At 42.9% G+C, this 22,764-nt stretch overlaps 1 long non-coding RNA gene across 2 annotated transcripts in view; it reads right to left on the minus strand.

Annotated features, from left to right (window-relative positions):
• Window positions 1-22,764, minus strand: part of LOC121922352 — a 79,556-nt gene that overhangs the window by 29,375 nt on the left and 27,417 nt on the right. For both annotated transcript variants that reach the window (XR_006102139.1, XR_006102140.1), the window contains exons 2-3: window positions 10,981-11,168; window positions 4,077-4,162 (exon numbers count right to left, since the gene is read on the minus strand). This is a non-coding gene — a long non-coding RNA (uncharacterized LOC121922352). The remainder of the gene's footprint in view (window positions 1-4,076; window positions 4,163-10,980; window positions 11,169-22,764) is intronic.

Below are 22,764 nucleotides of genomic sequence, written 5' to 3' on the forward strand. Positions count from 1 at the left end.
GTCCTTGCCAAATCCTGCTAAAAGTATTTTAAGTATTGGGGTAGAATGGAATACTTGTGATATCTTAGAATCTTAGAATCATAGAATCATAGAGTTGGAAGAGACCGCAAGAGCCATCCAGTTCAACCCCCTGCCATGCAGGAAATCCAAATCAAAGCATCCCCGACAGATGGCCATCCAGCCTCTGCTTAAAGACTTCCAAAGAAGGAGACTCCACTACACTCCGAGAGAGTTTGTTCCACTGTTGAACAGCCCTTACTGTCAGGAAGTTCCTCCTAATGTTGAGGTGGAATCTCTTTTCCTGCAGCTTGGATCCATTGTTCCTGGTCCTGTTCTCTGGAGCAGCAGAAAACAAGCTTGTTCCCTCCTTGATGTGACACCCCTTCAAATATTTAAACAGGGCTATCATATCACCTCTTGGAGAGTAGCTGCCTAACACAGCACCATTCTTTTCTGTTGTGCTCATGGAAAACCAAATGTATGTATTAATTCTTGAATAATTTGAACAGAAAAACTGAATTATGCCACATAAGCTTATTTGACTTCGAACCCCGTGTCCTTTTGGCATGTTCCAAATCTTTTAAGAGGCCCATCTGCACAAATTTCTCCAATCTTCATCTGTGTTGTGCCAGAAAGTTCTGAAACTTCCAAGAAAATAGGAAGTTAATGCAATTGTCATTAACATCCCCCTACACAAAATCACAAAGGATTCATAAGACTTACTAAGCGCCTGTCTGTAGTTCTGAAAAATGTAGGAGTCGCTCCATCTTGTCTCTTTCAGTAGGTGGCTTTATAAGGCTTTGCTGACACTTTCTATCTCTTCTTGCATGCTCTAGGTACTCTCATCTACTTGAACATCTCCAGTTATGATCTTTACCCTAATGACTCACAAAGATACCTTCCTACTCATGATCTGATTCTTTATTTATTGCATTTAAATTTATTATAGTCACAGAGCCTGGGTTTTGAAGAAAATTCTCAGAGTGGCATAGTTCTTTGATAAATGTCTCACCACCATTTTGGCTGTTATGTGAGACTATTCGTTGGTACACTTTATAAAGACATCTATTCCTCTAGCACAGGGGTCGGCAACCCCTGGCCCGCGGGCCACATCCGGCCCGTGGAGGCAGCAGGACCGGCCCTAGCCCGGTCCTGCCGCCGATTGCCGCAGGCGGTACCGCGGCAGCTGCAGCGGTGCCAAGGAGGGCAGGTCGCAGACAGTGTGCTGCTGCCGCCCTGCACGCACCTGCAGGGCTGTGCGCAGGGCTAAATAGGAGGAGTTTCTCCTCCTGGGGTTGGGTGGCCAATGGCCCCAGCCTGCCCCCATTGGCCAGCCAGCCTCAAGAAGAGTAGCTCCTCCTCGGGCAGGGCAGGAAGGATGCGGGGGTCCTCCTCCTCCTTCCCGCTCCTCCTGTGGCTGCCTGACAGCTGCGGGGAGGGCAGGAAGGGGTGGGGGTTGCCTCCTGCCCTTTCTCTCCCTTTCCACGGCTGCCTCACAGCCGCAGGGAGGGAAGGAAGGGGAGGGGGAAGAGGAGGAGGAAGAGGAGGAAGAGGGAGGAAGGAAGGAGCAGGAGGAGGAGGGAGGAAGAAAGGAAGGAAGGAAGGAGGAAGAAGAGGAGGAGGAGGGAGGAAGGAAGGAGGAGGAAGGAGGAAGAGGGAGGAGGAAGAAGGAGGAGGAGGAGGAAGAAGAAGAATAGCAGGAGGAGGAGGAGGATTTCCATTCCATTTCTACAGGTCTGCTTTGTTTTAACAATGATAGTGGTGGTGATGATGATGATGATGATGATGATGATATCAGTCAGTTTCTGAGACATGCACTCACTCTTTCTGAAGGTGAGACAGTGTGACTTTTCAAAGTGCATTTCTGTGTATTTTCTGTGCTTTTAATGCTAAAAGGTCTGCTTTAACAATGCTAGTGATGCTGATGCTGATGATGGTGATATTGATATCAGCTAGTTTCTGAGGCCCAAATGTCCTCCATTTTGATCATGCCTAAGAAACATGCATTTATATTAACATTTTTTAAAAATCATCAAATTTTTTCACTTGTCCTCCTTTTTTAAAAAAGGTGTCCTACATTTGAAAATGTCCTATATTATTTAATTATTTGTTTATTTATTTTTTGGCTTCGGCCCCCCAGTTGTCTGAGGGACAGCAACCCAGCCCCCAGCTCAAAAAGTTTGCCTACCCCTGCTCTAGCAAGTGCCCGTGTGATGGATTATGGATAAAACCGAGGCACTAATTAAAATAACCTGTGAAACAGAGTAACATCAGTAGCTGTCCATACAAGGACCTTGGTTTGTAGATCTGTATTTATAAATCTCTCATTCTCTCCTCTCTACAGATAGTCATCAGTAGGGAGAAAATCTATTCAATTCACCTCTCCAAAGAGGTAAAAGTGATTGGGGAAAGATGCATGGATGCATCAGCAGGCAACTGACACTCACTTTTGACAACAATTAATTTGGTAAGTATACATGAAACGACCTTTTCTACAGTAGTCCCATATGTGAATTTCACCACATTTTTTAGCAAACCCCTTAACACTTGCCTATTTTTTTGCCCCTTGATTATGTTTTTGGACTAAGGAGGGAGATTTTGACTAAACAGTGAGAGTTGTTTAATAGTAGCATAGATCATTTTGGAAGGTAGTGGATTTTCCTTTGTTTTTAAACAGAGGTTTGATGGCCATCTGTCAGAAATGCTTTGTCTTTAGATTACCAACACTGGAAGGAAGCTGTGCTAGATAGCTCTTCATGTGCAATTCTATGCCTTCCTCTCAGGCAGCTGTCAAGCTCTGTCGGATGCTGCCATGGCTGTTTGATGACCAGGGGAAGAGAAGGAGGGAGGATTGGAGGAAGGGAGGAAGCCAGCTCAACACTTGATGGAGCACCTCTCCCTACATGACTAACTGAATGTGAGTCTGCGGGGGGCAGGGGGGATTCTCCTTGTCCCACTGTGTAGGGACATACAAAAGGGCCTTCCCAGCCATGGTGCCCCATTTATGTAATGCCTTTTTCTTGGAGGCCTGATTGTCACCAACACCGATTTCATTTAGGTGCCTGTGAAAACTGGACTTTTCGTTTATGGCTTTGGGCCTCATTAATTCATCTCAAATACTGATGTTTTAAGAAGCTTTTAAAATCTGTTTTAACTTATTATGATATTATATATGTTTTAATTTATTTAAATTATTTTTCTTGCTTTAACATGTTTTAATGTTATTTATAAAACACCCTGAGATCTTTTGATATTCGAAGAGGGGGGATATTTTAATAAATAAATAAAACAAGGAAAGAAGCAAATGTGTGGAGACTGCAGCTTCTCCTGGCTACATATCTCCAGGAAGGAAAACAGTCAAGAGGCTAATGAAACCATTCTGGTCTCTTCTTCACTTTCACCATCAGCACCCCCACTACCTCCTCCTCCTCCTCTCTATTCCTTCTTTGCCTTTTCCCCATTCAGGACTCAAAGCAACTTTATCAACTATATTAGTTAATATAGCTATATTAAAAGCATATTGTTAATGACTATATAGCTGTCAACAAGCTATATGGAAACCAGCAGCTGCTGCTGATAAGCACAGACACACCAGTGCAATACATTCAATATCCGTTGTATAAGAAATAGCTTTTTCAAAACTCACACAGAATAGGGCTGATAAAGCTTGCCAGCCAAATACAGACACACGTCAACACGCACACTCCCACCAAGGACCCAGAAGCGAATAAAATGCTTGTATTTTTACTTCTTTGCCACTGTTTAAGTTGCAAGCATTGGACAACCTACTGCAACCATGAAATTAGATATTTTGAAGACCATTATGAACTGTAGAGTTTCTCGGTGCCTCAGCTCAAAGTTCTGTAGCACAGGTGTTCCTGTAATTGTAATACACTTGGAAAATTAATAGCATTCAGTAGTCCAGAGCTCAATACAGCTCTCTCTATGGCATGCTGGTTTAGCATTAAACTGTAATATCTAACTCATCAGAATACTGGCTGGCTTCACATAGGTTAAACTGTATGTGGTTCCCCCCTCCCTATTTCCCTTGGTATCTCTTTGGCTTCCTTGCTTACCAAAACAGGAGGTTTCACTTTGTCTTTGCACATCTCAAAGCCCCAGGCACAGAATTACCCTTACAAAGAAGAGAGGACCAGCAATCCTGGGAAAGGATGGAGAGACCTACATTATTGTCACCTGTCTTTTTTGTTCCTGTTTTCACAGAAATTGCCTCTTCCAACTTAGCCCATGGGAAATGGCTTGCCAAAAACACAGACATGCCAGAAACTGTGCACAAGAAATAGCCAATTTATTTGGAAGGCTGAGAGGGTGATAAAAAGGACAACTACTGGTCTTGTTGTTTAGGATGTGGAAAGAAAGTATAAAATGACATGTTTTTTCCATGCAATATAATGACGGTGTTAAAGAAACCAGCCAAATAATAAAATAATAAGCCCAGCTTGGAAGCCTGGCATCTCCCACAAGGTTGGCTATTGCTCTCTTAGCGTGACTTAGATTTATACTACAACAAGAAGAAAAAGATAAGCCCATAATGAGGCTGAAATGAATGAGAGTTTTGTTATCAACTCTATGGGGAGCAGGGGCTGGGACTATATATTTATCTAGGGGCAGAGCCCATATATTTATCTCTGTGTGCATCTCTATTTACCCCGGGGATGAGCAAACTAGTTTAGGTTAAATACATGCCAACCTGACACTTTGAACAACCAAACAACCAAACCAAAACAGAGCCCCAAATCAAGCCTTCCTTTGAGGGTGAAGAATCTTCTAAGCATTTCTTCCTTTGTTGCTTTTGTTGTTTCTGGATTACATTTTTGTGTTGGAAGCAAGTGAATATAGACAGCAAAGAAGAGATAGAATCAGGGATGTAGCTGGGAAGAGGGAATGAGAACATTGACTCTCTGATGGGAATTATGGTCTTCCTCAAATTAAATTCATTCTGCAAATTTCTAGCATTACAGTATCTTATACTTTCAGCTGAGTGTTTAGAAATAGAGTACAGGCACCAAAAGAAAAGGGGTAGGCAAAGTTAGCAAGGGAATGCAAATATAACAAGTATAGGAGTTCTAGGTGTGAATGATTTTCAATGTCTCATCCCTCTCAATACTAGAAATTTGGGGACTGAAGGAAGACATCATTCTGTGGGGCAGAATTCTTATTTGAATTCTTATTTTGGTCTCTTCCCCAATTTATTTATTTATTTTTATTTATGGTATTTATACCCCACCCTTCAGTCCTAAAGGCTCTCAGAGCGGCTTACAATTATTATTTTTAATTAGACGGTTCCCTGCTCTCAGGCTTACAATCTAAAAGACACGACACAAAAGGAGAAAGGAATGGTGGTGGGAAAGGGGATGAGGTCCAGTGGTTTTTCTCTTCCTCTAAGGCCTAGACCAAGGCAGATGAACTGGAGGGAGGGCTTTTCTTCTTCAGGCTAGCCCTTATGGAGCTGGGCTTGCCTGGTCACTCCCTCTCAGGCCAGAAGATGAGAGTTATCATGGAGGAAGGGCTCTCTTTCTTCAGGCTAGCCCTGGTGGAGCTGGGCCTGCCTGTTCACTCCCTTGCAGGCCGAAGAATGACAGTTATCATGGAGGAAGGGCTCTCTTTCTTCCAGCTAGCCCTGGTGGAGCTGGGCCTGCCTGTTCACTCCTTCGCAGGCCAAAGGATGACAGTTATCATGGAAGGAAGGCTCTCTTTTTTCAGGCTAGCCCTGGTGGATGTTCAATGTTCCCAGAGGGTTTTTCCCCCTCATTCTCCTATCTCCAGTGGCAAGCAGCAAGTCTACTAAAGTACTACCATTTTTGTTTGCAACAGTGTACCCCCATTTGAGTACACCTCCATTTCCCCCCAGAGAAAAATAATCAGTGCCTCGCTGGGTGATGCCAAGGTTACTTTTTGGACTACAAAATCCTATATTCTTTGCTCCTTCAAGCACACCTTGAGACTGGGACTGTGAATTTCAGTTCTGGATGCCCCTTAAAATTCACAGCACTTTGGCAATGTTTGTGTTGGGAAGTATTGTGGAGCAATCTGATGACAGTTCAGCTTGCAAGACAAATTTTCCACTGAACAATTTGGAAGACTAAAGGCAGGGAGTAAGTGCCATGACCTTGAATGGATGCCTACCAGCTGTTGGATTTTTTTTTAAAGTTAGTATTATCATCTTTCTGCTGAATAGCAAACTTGATTTCAGCTGCTCCTGACTCCACAGAACCATTACTGTATTCTCTTTAAGAGAAACAAGTATCCCTGCCCTTCAACCAAAGCTGTAAAGTCCTCTCTCCGCCATTATTTAGATTGGCTTTAATAAATGTGAAGAACCAAAATGATTTCATGTTTTTTTAAGCATAGGGTATAATTTGGATGTTTATTACTAAAAGCGTAATATAATGCAAAGTGCTTCATATTCTTAATTGGGTGAGGAATACTTCCCCCAGCCTTAAAACTGGAAGCATGTTGCATTCCTATATTTAAGAAGACTATGGCCGGTTACAGACCGGCACTTTAGTGCGTGACGAGCACGCACTAGGGTTACAAAAGGGCGGTGCTTCTGCACCACCCTAACCCTAGTGCGTGCTCGTCACGCACTAAATGGCGACGGCCCTTCCATATGGCTGTCGCCGAGAGGACATCACGGCCGTGCTGCCTCTAGACGGGGCGGCGCGGACATGATGTCCTCAATCCACGGCAGGGCGCCTAGGGCACCCTTTCTGCGGACCAGGAAGGAGCTCCGTTTCAGAGCTCCTTCCTGGTCTGCGGCACCGCTTTGCTTCGCTGGGCGCATCCTTCCGACGGCTGCGCCCAGCGAAGCAAGGGAGAAAGGGGCCAAGCGTCCCCTTTCTCCCCTCCCCGCCGCCGTGGGTGTCCTTGGGGCTTGAAGCCCCAAGGGACACCCCTTTTCAGGCTGTGGGGGAAGCGCGTTTTGCTGCTTCCCCGCAGCCTGAAAAAGCGGTGGATCGGGGCCTCAGCAGCTGCCGTTCTGGCAGCTCAGGCCCGATCTGGCAGGGAAAGGGCGGGTGCAGCCTGCCTCAAAGAGGTGGTCTGTAACCCGCCAAAGTGTGAGTTGGAGTTCTCAGTTTCATGTCTTTTGGCCTGAATCATTGGAATGAACAGGATTCAGAGATATATTTGCAATTTAGCATGCAGCTGGACAGAAAAATTGTAGTTGGTGAAAAAAATGTGCAGTTGGATAACTAATAGACATGCAGCTGGGAAATTAGATACATGTTAGGCCTCAGAGACAGGGCATTGGGATGATAATAATAAGAGCATAAGCATGTAGAAATACTTGCAGATACTTCAAGGACTCATCTGAATGTAGAAAAACCTATGAATCTGTGCAAGTAGATTTTCTTGGGTAGGTGGCTTTTAGCAGACAGAGTCTGGTGAAGCATTGATGTAGCTGAGAAAAAATATGCTTTAAAAGCCATGTTCTGTAGGAAGAAAACAAGTCCAGCATTGGCATGGCCCTGGATTTAAGCAGCAGCTGGGACTCATTACAAAGAAGAAAGAACCAGTGCCTTCCCTTTGTCAGTAAATCAAGGCTCATTCTGAGTCAGAAGCTCAAGGCCTGGAATCTGAGACCACTCAAATGCTCTGAAGTTCACCAGGCCAGACCAGACACTTTCCTCTCCTCAACACTCACTCACATTGAAAGGAGTATGCCAGTAATGAAAAAAGGGCAGTGGTAATTGCTGGCTTTCATGTCATTGAGGTAATGAATCTGCACTTTAAAGGAGCTGTCCAAAGTGCTACCTGCCAAATACATCTGGCAACTTTGATAGTTCTCCAAATTTTAGGCAAAAACCTGGAGGGGAGACACCCCATCAATGACGCAGGGGTCACTGAGCAAGGAAAAGCAACATCCCAGGTTCTAGGATTGCGGGCTGTTTTTGGGAGAATCTCTCCTCTTGCCCAGCCCAGACGTTGGGTTTCAGAGTCTTTCAGAAAGAATTATAACTAGTAATAGATGTGCCATCAGTTGTGACTCTGCTGGAGCAACTGGTTTGTACTTGTGATTTACCCATCATATTTCCCCAGAATTCTAGTGTCATGTTCCTGTCTCTTCCTAGGTATATGATGTTAGTTGCCATGAATCCCATTTTGGGAGAAAGGTGGGGTATAAATCCCATAAATAAATAAATAAATAAATAAATAAATGATGTTATAACATCCCTCCGTCCATTGCTTCCAGTTTACTTACTCCTTAAACCCATTCTCATACCACTTGTTAAAAATAGGGTTTTGTGGGTTTTTCACGCTAAGTGGCCATGTTCTAGAAGAGTTTCTTCCTGACATTTTGCCAGCATCTGTGGCTGGCATCTTCAGAGAATGCTTGCCTGGAAAGGACTTGGGTATAAATAATGTGTGACCTGGAAAGGCAGGAGTGATTTGCATGTGTATTGTTTTGTTGCTAATGGCAGGCCTCAGGGTGGGAGGGTCTGCAAAAGAGGATTAGTGTCTGCTTGATAGTGCTCATTGTCTGCTGGAAGATTTCTCATTTGCATTTGTTGAGTCTTTATTTTGCTATTTTTCAGGACTGGTAGCCAAACCTTGGCCCGTTACAGACGGGCAAAAAGTACGTGCTGCGCACGTACTACGGTTAGAAAGGGGTGTCCTTTCCGGATGCCCCAAACCCTAGTATGCGCTCAGTGCATACAAAATGGCGGTGCCTATTCTACATGGACGCCGCCATTTTGATATCATGGACGCCTAGCGTCCGCACGGCACATGGTGGAAATCACACCGCGAGTGCACCATTACCGCTTTGCGATGCCATTTCCATGCCACAAAAAGAAGCCGCTTTTTGCGGCTTCTTTTTGCTGTGCGAAGGAGCCATGCAGTTTGGCCGCTGGGGCTCCTCTGCACAGCAAATGACGGCGCCAGCAGACCGCCCTTTTTGGGCGGTCTGTAAAGCGCCCTTGTTTACTTTAAGGGTTTCCTCTTTCCTGTTGAAATTGTCCAGTTGTTTGTGGATTTCAATGGCTTCCCTGTGCATCCTGACATGGTAGTGGTTGGCATTGTCCAGAATTTCAGTGTTTTCAAACAGTATTTTCTGCCCAGGATGGTTTGTGGCATGTTCTGCTACTGCTGATTTTTCTGGCTGGCCCAGTCTGCAGTGTCTCTTGTGTTCCTTGATTCTTGTTTGCACACTGTGTTTGGTGGTCCCTATGTAGACTTGTCCGCAGCTGCATGGTGTGTGGTAAATTCCTGTGGCTGTGAGAGGATCTCACTGGTCCTTGGCTGAGTGAAGCATTTGCTGGATTTTCTTCATCAGTTTGTAAACCATTTGAAGGATGTTCTTCCTCACCACTTTGCCTATTCTGTCTGTGACTCCTTTGATGTATGGTGAAAATACCTTCCCTTTGGGTGACTGCTTGTCTTCACTCCTCTAGGTTTTCCTGGGCCTGACAGCCTTTCTGATGTCTGAGCTGGAATAACCATTAGCCTGTAAAGCCCGGTCCAGGTGCTTCAGTTCATCTTCCAAGAAATGGGGTTCACAGATGCGTTTTGCTCAGTCTACCAGTGTTTTGATTGTGCTTCTTTTTTGTCCTGGGTGATGGTTGGAGTTCTTGTGCAGGTATCTGTCTGTATGTGTGTTTTCTGTATACTGTGTGACCCAAATGTTGGCTTGGTTTATGGATGACTAGGACATCCAAGAATGGCAGTGTTCCTTCCTTTTCCATAGTGAATTGGATGTTAGAGTGTATGTTGTTCAGATGGTTCAGGAACACAGCCAGATCTTCTTCTCCCTGGCTCCAAATGGTGAAAGTGTCATCCACGTATCGGAACCAAGTTGTGGGCTTTTTCGGTGCTGTTTCCAGGGCTTCCTTTTCAAAGTGTTCCATGTAAAAGTTTGCTATCACAGGGCTTAGAGGGCTTCCCATTGCTACCCCATCTCTCTGCAATGGTACCCAAGGTCTACAAACAACAACTCTTACTTTTTAAATGACCAACCTAGGAATTTATTTATTTTAAAAATAAGACCTTAGAATCACAGAACCATGGAAACATAGCATTGTAGAGTTGGAAGGATCCAAAATGGTTATCTACTCCAACCCTCTATCATGCAGGAATACACAACTACAACACTCCTGGAAGTTGTCCTTCCAACTTCTTTTTAAAAACATCCAAAGAAGAGAGTCCACCTCACCCTACAAGGCAATTTCTTCAGTGTTGAACAGTTTTACAGTAAAGATGTTCTTTCTAATGTAAGGAGGAATCTATTTTCTTGTAATTTAGAGCCCTGGTTCCTGTTCTAGTCTCTGGAGCAGCAAACAAACAACAAATTTATTTTGTTTTCTATGAGATATATCTTCAAATATTTAAAGATGGCTATCATGTCACCTCTCAGTCTTCCCATCTTCAGGCTAAACATAATAATCTTCCTGAGTCATTTATCTTTAGGCTTGGTTTCCAGACCTTTGACCACATTCGTCACCCTTCTTTGGACACATCCCAGCCTGCCAATATTCTTCTTGAACAATTATGCCCAGAAATGGACATAGTATTTCAGATGCAGTCTGACAAAAGCAGAATACAGTGGCACTGCATTTCCCTTGCTTTGCTCTTCTTGATGCTGCCTAGAATGGCAGTGGCTTTTTTGGCCATCTGCATCACACTATTGACTCATGTTTAGCTTGTGGTCTACTAAGACATCTACATCAGAGGGAGAGAAGAGACCCTGGACCTCATCCCCTTTCCCACCACCATTCCCTTCTCCTTTTGTGTTATGTCTTTTAGATTGTAAGCTTGAGGGCAGGGAACCATCTAATTAAAAATAATAATTGTAAGATGCTCTGAGAGCCTTTAGGGCTGAAGGGTGGGGTATAAATACCTTGAATGAATGAATGAATGAATACATCCTTTTCACATGTGCTGATGTCACCCATTCTATAATTGTGCATTTCATTTTTCCTGCCAAGAATGTGGTACCTTACATTACTTTAGCTTACATACCTTCCTCTGTTGAAATTCACTTTGTAAATTTTGTCGCAGCAATCTAATCTGTTAAGGTCATTTTGAGCCCCCCCCCCCCGGGGGGGGGGTATTTGCTATGCCATTCTCTAATTTGATGTCGCTTGTGAATTTGCCTGCATTATGTTCCATCATCTAAGCCATTTAAGTCATTTCTTCTTCACATAATTCTGAAAAGACAACAATTAAAATGTCAGTTGAGTATCTCTGAGGAGAGCATTCAATAAATTGAGGGGCATCACTGAAAATGCTTTCTCCTTCACAGTCACTTTCTTCACCAATTTTGAGTACACCCCCTGCCTCTTAGCCCTTCTGTGGACTCTGTCATATAATGCTGAAGTTGGTTATGAGGGTGGGTATTTCTGCTGTCCCTCTTCCCATCAACCATCACACTCAATGGAGATCTAAGCAGCAGAACAGTTTGCCATAAATAGGGAAGGGGGGATTAGAAAGAGGAAGTCCAAAGCAGTAACACAGAGAGAGACAGTGGGCAACCTCTTTTGTGGATGGCATGCTTTGAGCGCACTGGTTCAATTAATTAATGAACAAATTAATTACAGCATTCTTGTGTGCCTCAGCATATAGCACAGGAATTTATGTCATGATATTTCTACATAGAAATCATTAACAGTATAACAGGAGGGGGGGTGAACCCCCAACTGTATATTTTCTCAGGCAGTCAGTTAATCAGGCTATATATATATTTAATGTACCTCTGTGTGAAGATTCTCCCACTACCCAAATTTAAACCAGTGAAACTTTAATAGACCTCCTATAAATTACTAATTGGAACTTCCTCTGGAATAGGCGCTTCAGCCAGTTGTGGCTAACACAGATGGAGGAGGGTGGGGAGGCAGGGTTGAGGACTATCAGAATAGTTAACTTAAAGAAACCCCCCGGAACATCTTCTTCATAATTAATAAATGAAAAATGTTGCTGCAGCTAATCAATAAAGTTGTTAGAGCGAATTGATCGGATGAGGAAACTCTTTTTGTGGGTACAATTTTTCACCTCTTTGGAACAAAAGACTCCCTTGGGTGCTATCAAACTGATAGACACTTAGGCGTCTGACCCAAACGAGGATAAAAATAGAATGTCAATTAATTAAAAGAGAGGGGAAAATATCTCTGCTTGGAGATCTGGGATGAGGAAGCCAAAGCAGGCACAGAGAGAGTTAACAACCTTGTTCGTGGCAGGCAGCATAAATAGGAGGGAGAATGACAATCTCTGAAATACTTTCTCACCACTAGCACTCCACTGTGGCCTTTCCTTCCATCACATTTTCTGCTTTTAACAGACAAAAGGCACATCATGACAGCAGCTTCCCTCCATGAACGTGGCAGTCTGGGCCAGCAACTGTTCATGGGAAAGGTTCATCTCATTTCCTCACAGCATACCCCAGCACAAAGCTTTAAGAAGTTATTCTCTATGCCTTTGGAGGGAAAGTGATTTTTTTGGACTAGAACTTCCAGAACCTCCCAGCCATTATGGGGTTCTGGGAGCTGCTGTCCAAAAATTCCCCTTCCTCACCTTCAATTCCATTGCACCACTCCTTATAAGCAGCCAGCCAGACTGCAAAGTTCCTACTTGGTTATTACTATATAATCTGGCAGAGAAAAACCAGATGCCTAGAAGCTTTTAAATATTACTAAGACCGTTTATGCATTCCACAGAAGGAAGAGGTAAAGCTTTGCCTGGATTGTACCAATTTGTGTTGCTGCTGCAGGAGTTGCATGCTTGAATGTTCACTAAACACACACACACACACACACACACACGTCCTTTTATTTTGGCTTGCGTTTGATTGATTTTATTGGTGCACTCTTTTGTTTGTGTTCAGGTTTTTTTTGTGTGTATATGTTATTTTACTCTGCAAAATATTAATAGCCAAGACTTTACATTCTGCTTGTGCTGTGTAAATCTACATTCCCACATCTGAGCGGCAGTGGTGATATCAGCATTGTGCAGCCAACTACATATCTACAAATGTGCTTGATGTTTCCACAATCTCAGTGAATCAAGTGGTACACTGAAGAAACTGATCATAGAATCAAAGAATCATAGAACTGGAAGAGACCATCCACTCCAACCTCCTGCCGTGCAGAAAGATACAATCAAACCACTCCCAACAGATGACCAACCAGCCTTTGTTTAAAATGTTCTCAGTCTGGAATCCAGGATTTGAGTCATGGATCTCTTCACAAGTGTAAACATCTTTGACATATGATGCTACACCTCCTCCCTTCCTGTTTGATCTATTTCTCCGAAATAGGTTATACCCCTCTATTACTACATTTCAGTCATGAGACTGATCCCACCAGGTTTCTGTGATGCCTATTATATCATGTGTGTTTTGATGTGTTAAGAGTTCAGGTTCATCTTGTTTATTTCCCATGCTTTGTGCATTAGTGCACAGACATCTAGGACCATGGACCATTCCCCCTAGCTGCCTATTTATGTTTTTTCCTCCCACTGTTGGGTTCTTGTACTATTTACTTTGTTCTCTGCATAACAATCAGGCTATTATCTCCAGCATCTGATGAACTACTACCCTCAATAATATTGTCACCCTCTCCCACAGAAGTGAGTTTAAAGCTCTCCTGATCAGATCTTTCTGACTCTTAGCAAAACATTCCTGCCAACAACTGTGAGGTGCAGCTCCTCCCTTGCCAGACATCCATCTTCCTGAAACTGCAGACCATGGTCCAAGAAGCGAAATGGTTCCCAACAGCACCATCTGTGGAGCCATTTGTTCACCTCCAATACTCTTATCAGGGAGCTTCCTGAGCCATTCCCTTCAACTGGAAAAAGAGACTATATGCATCTTGCTCCCTTGACTTCCTACCCAGAGCCTCATAATTCTTTGTGATATGTTGAAGGGTATGCCTTGCAGTGTCATTGCACTAGGGTAACAGTCAGTGAGATTGACTAATTAGATACCTCCCAAGCAAGTCCAACTGCATGTGCAACAGTTAGACTTGTGGAATGCTGCTTAAGTGAATATGAACAGAATATAAACATTATATCATGGCCACAAAAGTACAACCACATACATTTGGGAACTTATGTGTATACCAGGCATGGGAAGCTGTGCTAGGCTAGGCGGTGGACTCATGGTTTCACTATGATTTTCTCAGTGTCTTGGGGCCTCTTTGCCTTACAGAATTATAGCACTATTATTCCACTTTAACTGCCACGGTTTCACTTAGGGAAGGGCATTTAGAACTCTCAGCCTTAATACTCCAGTGTCTCAAGAAGCTACATACCCCAGGAATCCATACAATAAACTACATATCCCAGGAATCCATACAATAGCTCAACAGTCAAATGACCATGCCATGCTGGCCCCATAGACATCTGGAATGCTATTTCGGGAGGAAGGTGGAACATAAATTGAATAAATGAGTAAATAACTACTGTAGGGGCAAAAATGGAAGCCACCAACTAGTGCCTGTTGGGAGAACCATCAGCTTTTGACATGGTTACGATATCCTTCTTTCTCTACATCTCAAAATGTCATTCCCAGTTTTGCTACCTGAAAGTGGCACAGCAGAAACAGAGTGGGTGTGAGAATCCTATATGGATCTCAACCTTCTATCAACTCAGTTAAAAAAATATGTTCCTCCAGAAGAGAGAATGCACAACACAGATATACTTCGCTCTGATTGGACTATACCAATCTGGGTGCTTCCCAGGGACTCCTATGATGGAATCCTCCCTCAGAAAAGATTTTAAAGGATCCTTCTAATGGAAAATTAACCTATGGGGGGGGGGGAGGCCATTTTTGTGACATTTTGTGTTACACCTGCAGTATGAAATATTGCATACTGGGATGAGTCAGGCCTTATTAATGCAACAAAAGACTAATTCTCTACAGAGTTTATAGCCTTCACACACATTAGGTGAAGCAAAAAGAAAAGAAAAAAAGAAAGGGGAGTGGAGGGGAAAAAGGAAATATTGGATTCAGCACAAACATTAATTATGATGATAATGAATTGTTTGAATATCCACTAGCTGGGACATAATAATGAGGTGATATTTTCATGCCAAAGCCTTTGCTGAATTAAAAAAAATCAGCCTATATTTTTCCAGACAGCCAATTGATCAGGCTATTTTTATATGGCTCAGAATGAAGACTTTCACTCCATGAACTTAAAACAGAGAAATTTTAATAGACTGTCTATAAATTATTAATACTGCAGCTGCTTTCATTGAAAATCAGTCAGGTCTAGCCAGACTTTACCAGCAAAGTTTTTTTTTAAAAAAAGAACAATAACACTTTTATAAGTACAATGTGAATGGAGAGGATAATCTGGTACTAAGAACAATCATAGAATCATAGAGTTGGAAGAGACTACATGGGCCATCCAGTCCAACCCCCTGCCATGCAGGAACTCACAATCAAAGCACCCTTGACAGATTTTAGCACCCTTGACAGCCTCCCTCCATTGCCCCTTCATCTCCTGCCAACTAGCGGCGACTAGTTGCTAATCCACTCTGGGCCTAAATCCAAACTTTAAAGGAGAAAACATTTAGAAAGTTTGGGTAGAATTCATCCTAAGTAATGAGAAAATTGAAATAGTCAAGGAGTTCCCATACCTTGGATCAAACGTTGAGCAGAATGGAGACTGCAGTCAAGAAATTAGAAGAAGGCTAGGATTGGGAAGGGCAGCTATGAAAGAACTGGACAGGATCCTAAAGTGTAAAGATATAAATCTGAACACTAAAGTAAGGACTGTCTAAGCCATCATGGATGTGAGAGCTGGACAGTGAAGAAAGCTGATAGAATGAAAATAAACTTATTTGAGATGATGATGATGATGATGATGATGATGATGATGATGATGGTGACGACGACGACAACAACAACAACAACAACAACATTTTAAAATTATATACCACCTTTCCAAAGGATGTGGTGCTGGAGATGAGTGCTGAGGATGCTGAGGATAGTCAAGAAGACAACAAATGGATTCTAGCATAGATCAAGCCTGAATTCTCCCTAGAAGCCAGGATAACTAAACTGAGGCTGTCATACTTTGAGAAGACATGAATCATTAGAAAAGACGATAATGCTAGGAAAGGGAGAGGGCAGTAGAAAGAGAGGAAGACCACAAGCCAGATGGTTGGATTACACCAGAGAGGCCACAACTCTGAGGCTGCAGGGTTGAGCAGAGAGGTTGAGCACAGGGGGTCATGGAGAGGTCTCATCCACGAGGTCACCATGAATCAAGGTCAACTTGGGCAGTTAACAACACAACAAAAAGAAAGTTTATCAGCTTGGACAGTTTAACAATTCAGATTAAAGCACAAGTGGATCTACTACCCCATCAGCTACTGCTACTAAACTACAGGCAGAGAGGGGGATGGAGTTAAAGTCATGGCAACCACATCAACTCATCTCTGCAGCATCTGACCACATGGCACCATTAGTTCCAGAAGAAGCAATGAAGGGATGTGAAATTACCTCACGGCTGAGATTTTATCTGTGGTTTAACATAGGCAGGGTACAGACTGCCAGCAAGAGGCACCAGGGAGGTGCCTCTCTTTGCTGCACTGGAGCGCTACAGCATACAAATTGTGCGGCGTTGCTGCGCAGCAGACAAGTAGCTCCAAAAAGCGGCTCCTTTTTGTGGTGCTGCAAAGCACCAGAGATGGCACAGTTACATCACAGCTGTGCAGCGCCGTTTGGAGGCGGTGCAGCTGCGACATCATCCTTACGCACGCCATCTGTATGGTGCTGTGTAACGGCGGTGCATGCACGACATGCTAGGGTTGCAGGGCATGTGCACGCGCCTCCCTGAGGCAACCCTAGCACATTGTGGACACGCCGCAAAGGGCCCATCTGTACAGGGCCATAGTAAGATAGCACCACAAAAAATTTGTAAACACTTCAAAAGATCTCACATTCAGTGTAGGACTCAGACACCAAATCATTTCCATTTTTGTTTTTCGAGGGTTATGGTTTTTGCAATTTGTTCAAAATATGCTTCATGTTAAATCTCTTTCTCTGCACGGAACAAATGTCTTTTTTCCCTTTGTGACACTAAGCAGAGAAACATGACAAGCCCAACAAGACATGATGATTGTTCATGATGATGCAAAACAACACATTCAGCGCTACCACAATTCAATAAAAACTACAGTTATTGCATTTTCCAGTACTGTGCATTTTACAGAAATATGCACAAGCCACTCATGAACATGTGCAAATTTTCTCTGAGGCCAACCAAAAAGAATAGAATATAATAGCTTGCCATATTGCACTAGGTCATATAAAGGAGAAGAAAAAGTACGGTTGTCTTGCTTACAACAACAGGATGAAATAAATTAGGATTTACATTCCTAGCATAACTTGTCCTGATTTGGGATGAATAGGCCTATTTCACTGTGACCTTCCCATGAAGTTGCTGTTCACTGACATACTATCTCTGAACCATCATTAGGGTTGCATTAGGTAGGAGATACTTGTTGCTGTGAGTCTTGAAGTAATTTCTGATTCCTGGTGTCACTAAGGCAAGCCTACACAGGGGTTTCTTGGTAGAATTTGTTCAGAGGGGATTTGCCCTTGCTAGCAAATTGTAACCCAGACTAGAGCGCTACCTTAACGTTAGCTCACCCTTGGTGAATATTAGCTCTAAGTATTGGCTGGGTTTTGCAGTCCTGAGATCATCTCTATGTATGGCAAGGTTGGAGGCAAGAAGAATCACAGAGGCAAATCCTCAATGAATTGTATTTTATTTAAAAGAGGAAAACCAACACACACTCTTAACAATTACTTATGCAAGCACACAAGAACTGAGAAAAAAATGTGTTAGGTTGGAACAGAGTAAGACCTTCTAATGGAGATATGAAACCTTTTTGGATACTGCTCTTTTTGATGATGTTCTGGGATGGCAAAAAGGGAACTCAATTGCTCCCGAGGCCACTGAGTGAAAGAGGGGTTTAGCGAGTACAAACCAGCAGCGCTTCTGCCTGCAAACTAAGCTAATCCAACTAAACAAAGGAAAAGTTCCCTAATTTATAGGAAATTTATTCTCTGGGGCAAAATTCAGAGAGTTGATGTGCCCAAATGGCACAAATCTTTGCTATGTGTAAGTGACACTTTGCAGCTGGGTCTTCCAAAGGCGTAATATGGGTGAGTGAATGGGTATATCTGTGATGCAGAATAGCTTAGAGTGTCAGGTAGATAGAGTTGTTTACTCCGACCAAAGCCATCCCATTGTTTCCTAGCCAGGCTTTTCCTCACCTCCTCTAACATGTCCGGAACATTAATCCTCTTGGTGACTACTCAGCTAGCTGATGGGACCTGCTTGTTTCCACGTAATGGCCTCCACATGAGGATCATAGAAGCTGAGTTGATAGCAATTCAGATATCAAAGAGGAGGGGTCGATTTAGGTATGCTCAGGGCTAACAAAATTCTGGTTTGGGGCACCATAATTCAGGAAAGATATTGACAGGCTGGAGTGTGTTCAAAGAAGGGTGACTAAAATGCTGAAAGGTCTGGAAACCATGCCCTATGAGGAGTGACTTAGGGAGCTGGCTATGCTTATCCTGGAGAAGAGAAGGTTAAGAGGTGACATGATAGCCATGTCTAAATATTTAAAAGGATGTCGTATTGAGGATGGAGCAAGCCTATTTTCTGCTGCTCCAGAAACTAAGACATGGATCAATGAGTTGAATCTACAAGAAAAGAGATTCCACCTAAACATTAGGGAAAACTTCCTAATGATAAGAGCTGTTCAAGGAGCTTATCGTTCAGCATTTTAAAATGGCTCCAGCCTCCCAAGCTGGAGCTGAAATGTGGGATGCAGGCAGAGATTATTGCACACTAAATCACTGCTGAATCGCCAGCCACCATCAGCCTGGGTCCCAGCCGCACTCTGCCAGCACATTTTAGAAGTTGGAAAGCTTTCAGGCTTCTAAAAGGTACTGGCAGAGTGTGGCTGGGACCTGGCTGGGACCTGGGCTGATGGCAGCCAGTGGTTCAGTGGTGATTTAGTGTGCGATAATCCCTGCCTTCATCCTATGTCCCATTTCCAGTCCGTGAGGCTGGAGTTGGTTTAAAATGCTGAGCAATAAGCTTCAAACAGTGGAACATATTGCCTCAGAGTGTGGTGGAGGCTCTTCCTTTGGAGGTTTTTAAACAGATGCTGAAAGGCAATCTATGAGAAATGCTTTGATTGTGTATTCCTACATGGCAAGAGGTGGGATTGGTTGGCCCTGGTGGCCTCTTCCAGTTCTACAATTATATGCTTCCTCTGGGGTTGAGTGTGACTTGCCCAAGGTCACCCAGTGGATTTCCATGGCTAGGCAGGGATTTGAACACTGATCCCTGTGTTTTACTTCAGCAGCACTCAAACCACCATAACACACTGGTTCTCCAGCAGACACTGGGTATCATGAAAGGGCAGCAAATAATTATTCATCTAATTCCCTGTTATTTTATTTCAGCTGCCAGTGGCATTTTCTGCCTTGTGGACCAATATGATGTTACTGGCTAAGTGGATTTGGGCATGTAGTGTCAGGGATTTGAAGGGTTAAAACACAGCACACAGGGAAATGCTTGATGTGTGTGTGTTTGGCCATGAGCATTCAGCAGAGTGGCAAGGCTGATCAGCACAACTGAAGCTCATTGGCTCAAGGACACTTCAGTGTCCAAGTGCACGTAGCCATGGATGATGAAACATGTGTCTGGATTGCACAGGAGACACATGACATGGTTACACACCTGAACTCACTGGGTTTGGGAGACCACATGGTCTGGAGACTATATAAACCCAGGGGTTGCAAGGGATAGCTTGTGGGTTTGAAGTAGGAGTTGGATTGGTATGTTTTGGAGTTTTAGAGATCTGGTTTTGTATTATAGCACTGTTAATAAAGAGCACTTTGGGGACTTTTGTTTCTCTGGTGGTTTATCAGAAGAAGCTACAGCATCGGTTTGCTGTGTGTCCCCGGAGGTTCCTGCATTGCTGCAGTTCCTGGAAGACATCCAGTTGCTGTCATCCCAATTGGACTTTGGAGCCACGCTTCAGCTTCTGGAAATTGCCAGCTCTGCTACAAGGGTCCGATTTAACCCCAGGACTCGTTGGAGCTGCTGACAGTGGTTGTTGGACCCCAGCAGTTGCGCTGACATGTAGGAGATGGAGCACTTCACAAGTCTCAGGCAGCAAAATCATACTGTCCAACATTTGAGATGAAAGCCAGGAGAGATGTGGCCAAGCAATATCAGGTTGTATTGATGATTACAAAAGTTATTAATGAGGAAAAAAGAGGACAGTTATGGAGGGGAGTACCAGCGGCTCTTGCATGCACCTACTGGAAAAGGCAAGATTCTGCCCCTTCCTCTCCTCCCCACTTTGCTGAATTATGTAACTGAATGTAACTACTTTTGCTCTTTGAACTCAGTTGGCAACAATTGAAGTAAGCTGGGGACAAAGGTGGGAAAAGGGGAGGAGGAAAGAGAAACTGGGATGGTTTTAAAGCATCTGAAAAGTGGGCTGGCAAAGGATTAACCAGTATCGCTGCTGCCAAACTGGGACAATTGGAGCTTATTTAAAATGTCTTGGGATGTTCCTGATAAGAACCTACAGATTCTTTTTATCCATCACAGTAAATAGTCAATCGCTGATAAACTTCTTGTCCATAGATCTTTCCTTTATCCCTCTAAGAATCCTAACTCTCCCAGAAAGAATGGGACCACTATAATCTGTGACCACGTACAGGAGAACCAATTCCACTGTTCAATTAACTAACTGTTAAAGTGAGAATTGTGTTGCAAATCCTATTATAAATGGGCGAATTAATCCAGTAAATGGGGGACAAATACTGGTGTACAGGTTGCAATCTGTGGCACTCTGTTTGCCACTAATCAGTTCAATATGAGTTTACCACACTGGAAACGGTCTGAGGACATTAGACTTGGTAAAGCTAATGTACACAGTGTGTGGATCATTTAATTACTCTTTGCATGTCTATCTTGCCATTCCAACTTGCCATTATCCAAACCAAAATAAAATAAACATATAAAAATGAAACAACTCCACTGAAATATAAAATGATTAATGAAACAATCAAGAAATTAGGATATATAGCAAGGGAATGGTATAACAATGTCGTTCCAGAATCAGCTTTAAAAGCAGTGAGTTATAACTGTGAGGAAATGTCAGTATAGATTAATACATAGAATACAATTTCTATCTCCCAATCAGATTTATTAGGCAAAATAATAAAAAAAACACTTTAAAAAATTAGATTTTTTTAAACAGAGAAATCCCATTTATCAGCCAAAAATTATAAAGGGCAGAGCAGCTTTAACCCCTGCCAGAAGGTAAAAGGATGTTTTGGAAGACAGAAGTTCTGCTAGCAGAGAAGCTGGAAGTCTGCCTTGGAGGTCCCCTGTGTAGTGATGGGAAGTTCTGCAGAGTTGGCATAGTTCTTCTAAAACTGGTGATGCTGCTAGCAGAAAATGTGTGAAGGAGTGTTCGTGGTATTTAGCACCAAGAGCAGCCTTGGTTGCACCAGATTCAAAGCCCCTTCTCTTCACCAACATTGTTCCAGATCAGGTCCATGAATGAAGGATTGTAACTATAATCTTCCCTCTGATTTGTCTCTCTGGAAGAAAAACAATCATGACTAGTACTACTACTACACTGGGCCCACAGGGTCTTGATTTCAGGACCCGATGTGGATACCAAAATCCATGGATGCTCAGGTCGCATTAAATACAATAGCATAGTAAAATGGTATCCCCTATATAAATTGGCAAAATCAAGGTTTGCCTTTTGGAATTTATATATTTTTTGAATATTTTCAAGCTGTGGATGGTCAAATCCATGGATAAGAATCCATGGATATGGAGGACTGACTGTACAGGTTGAGTTTTCCTTATCCAAAATGCTTCGGACCGGGGGTGTTTTGGATTTTAGATGATTGATTGATTGATTGATTGGATTTTGGAATACCTAAGAAGGCTGATAGGAAGAAAATCCAGTCATTTGAGATGTTGTGCTGGTGGTTTATGTTTGCAGGACCTAAACGGAGCAGTTGAGAATAGGGGGTTCTGGAGGTGTCTAATCCACAGGGTCGCCATGAGTCAGGGTCCACTTGAAAGCAGTTAACAACAACAAACATAATGAGATAGCTTGGAGATGGGACCCAAGTCTCAATACAAAATTCATGTATGTTCTGTATACACCTTATAAACATAGTCTGATGGTAATTTTATACAATATTTTAAAATAATTTTGTGCATGAAACAAAATTTCTGTACATTGAACCATCAGAAAACAAAGGTGTAACTATCTCAGCCACCCAGGAAAAAATTTTTGGTTTTTGAAATATTTTGGATTTTGGAATTCTGGATAAGAGAGACTGAATCTGTATAATTTTCTATAACTGAGATATGTTGACCCCAAGGTGAACTTATCATAGTTTTTTCAGAGTGGAATTGCCATTGCCTTCCTCTGAGGCTGAGAGAGTGTGACTTGTCAAGGTCACCCAGTGGGTTTCCATGAATGACTGGGAATTTGATCCCTGGTCTCCTAGTGTCCTAGTCCAAATCTCAAGCCACTATGCCATGCTGGTTTCCTCCTCCTCCTCCTCTTATTACTAATACTGTAATGACTGTTATTCCACTTTATCCTTGAGACAAATATCTCAGGGCAGTATACAATTAGAAGAATCATTTACATTGTTTAAAAATTATGAAGATGTGAAACATAACTTGGAGTCTAAAAAACATACTAAATTATCCAACAAATTCA

The sequence above is a fragment of the Sceloporus undulatus genome, chromosome 2 (genome assembly GCF_019175285.1).
Source record: "Sceloporus undulatus isolate JIND9_A2432 ecotype Alabama chromosome 2, SceUnd_v1.1, whole genome shotgun sequence".
NCBI classification, from domain to species: domain Eukaryota; kingdom Metazoa; phylum Chordata; class Lepidosauria; order Squamata; family Phrynosomatidae; genus Sceloporus; species Sceloporus undulatus.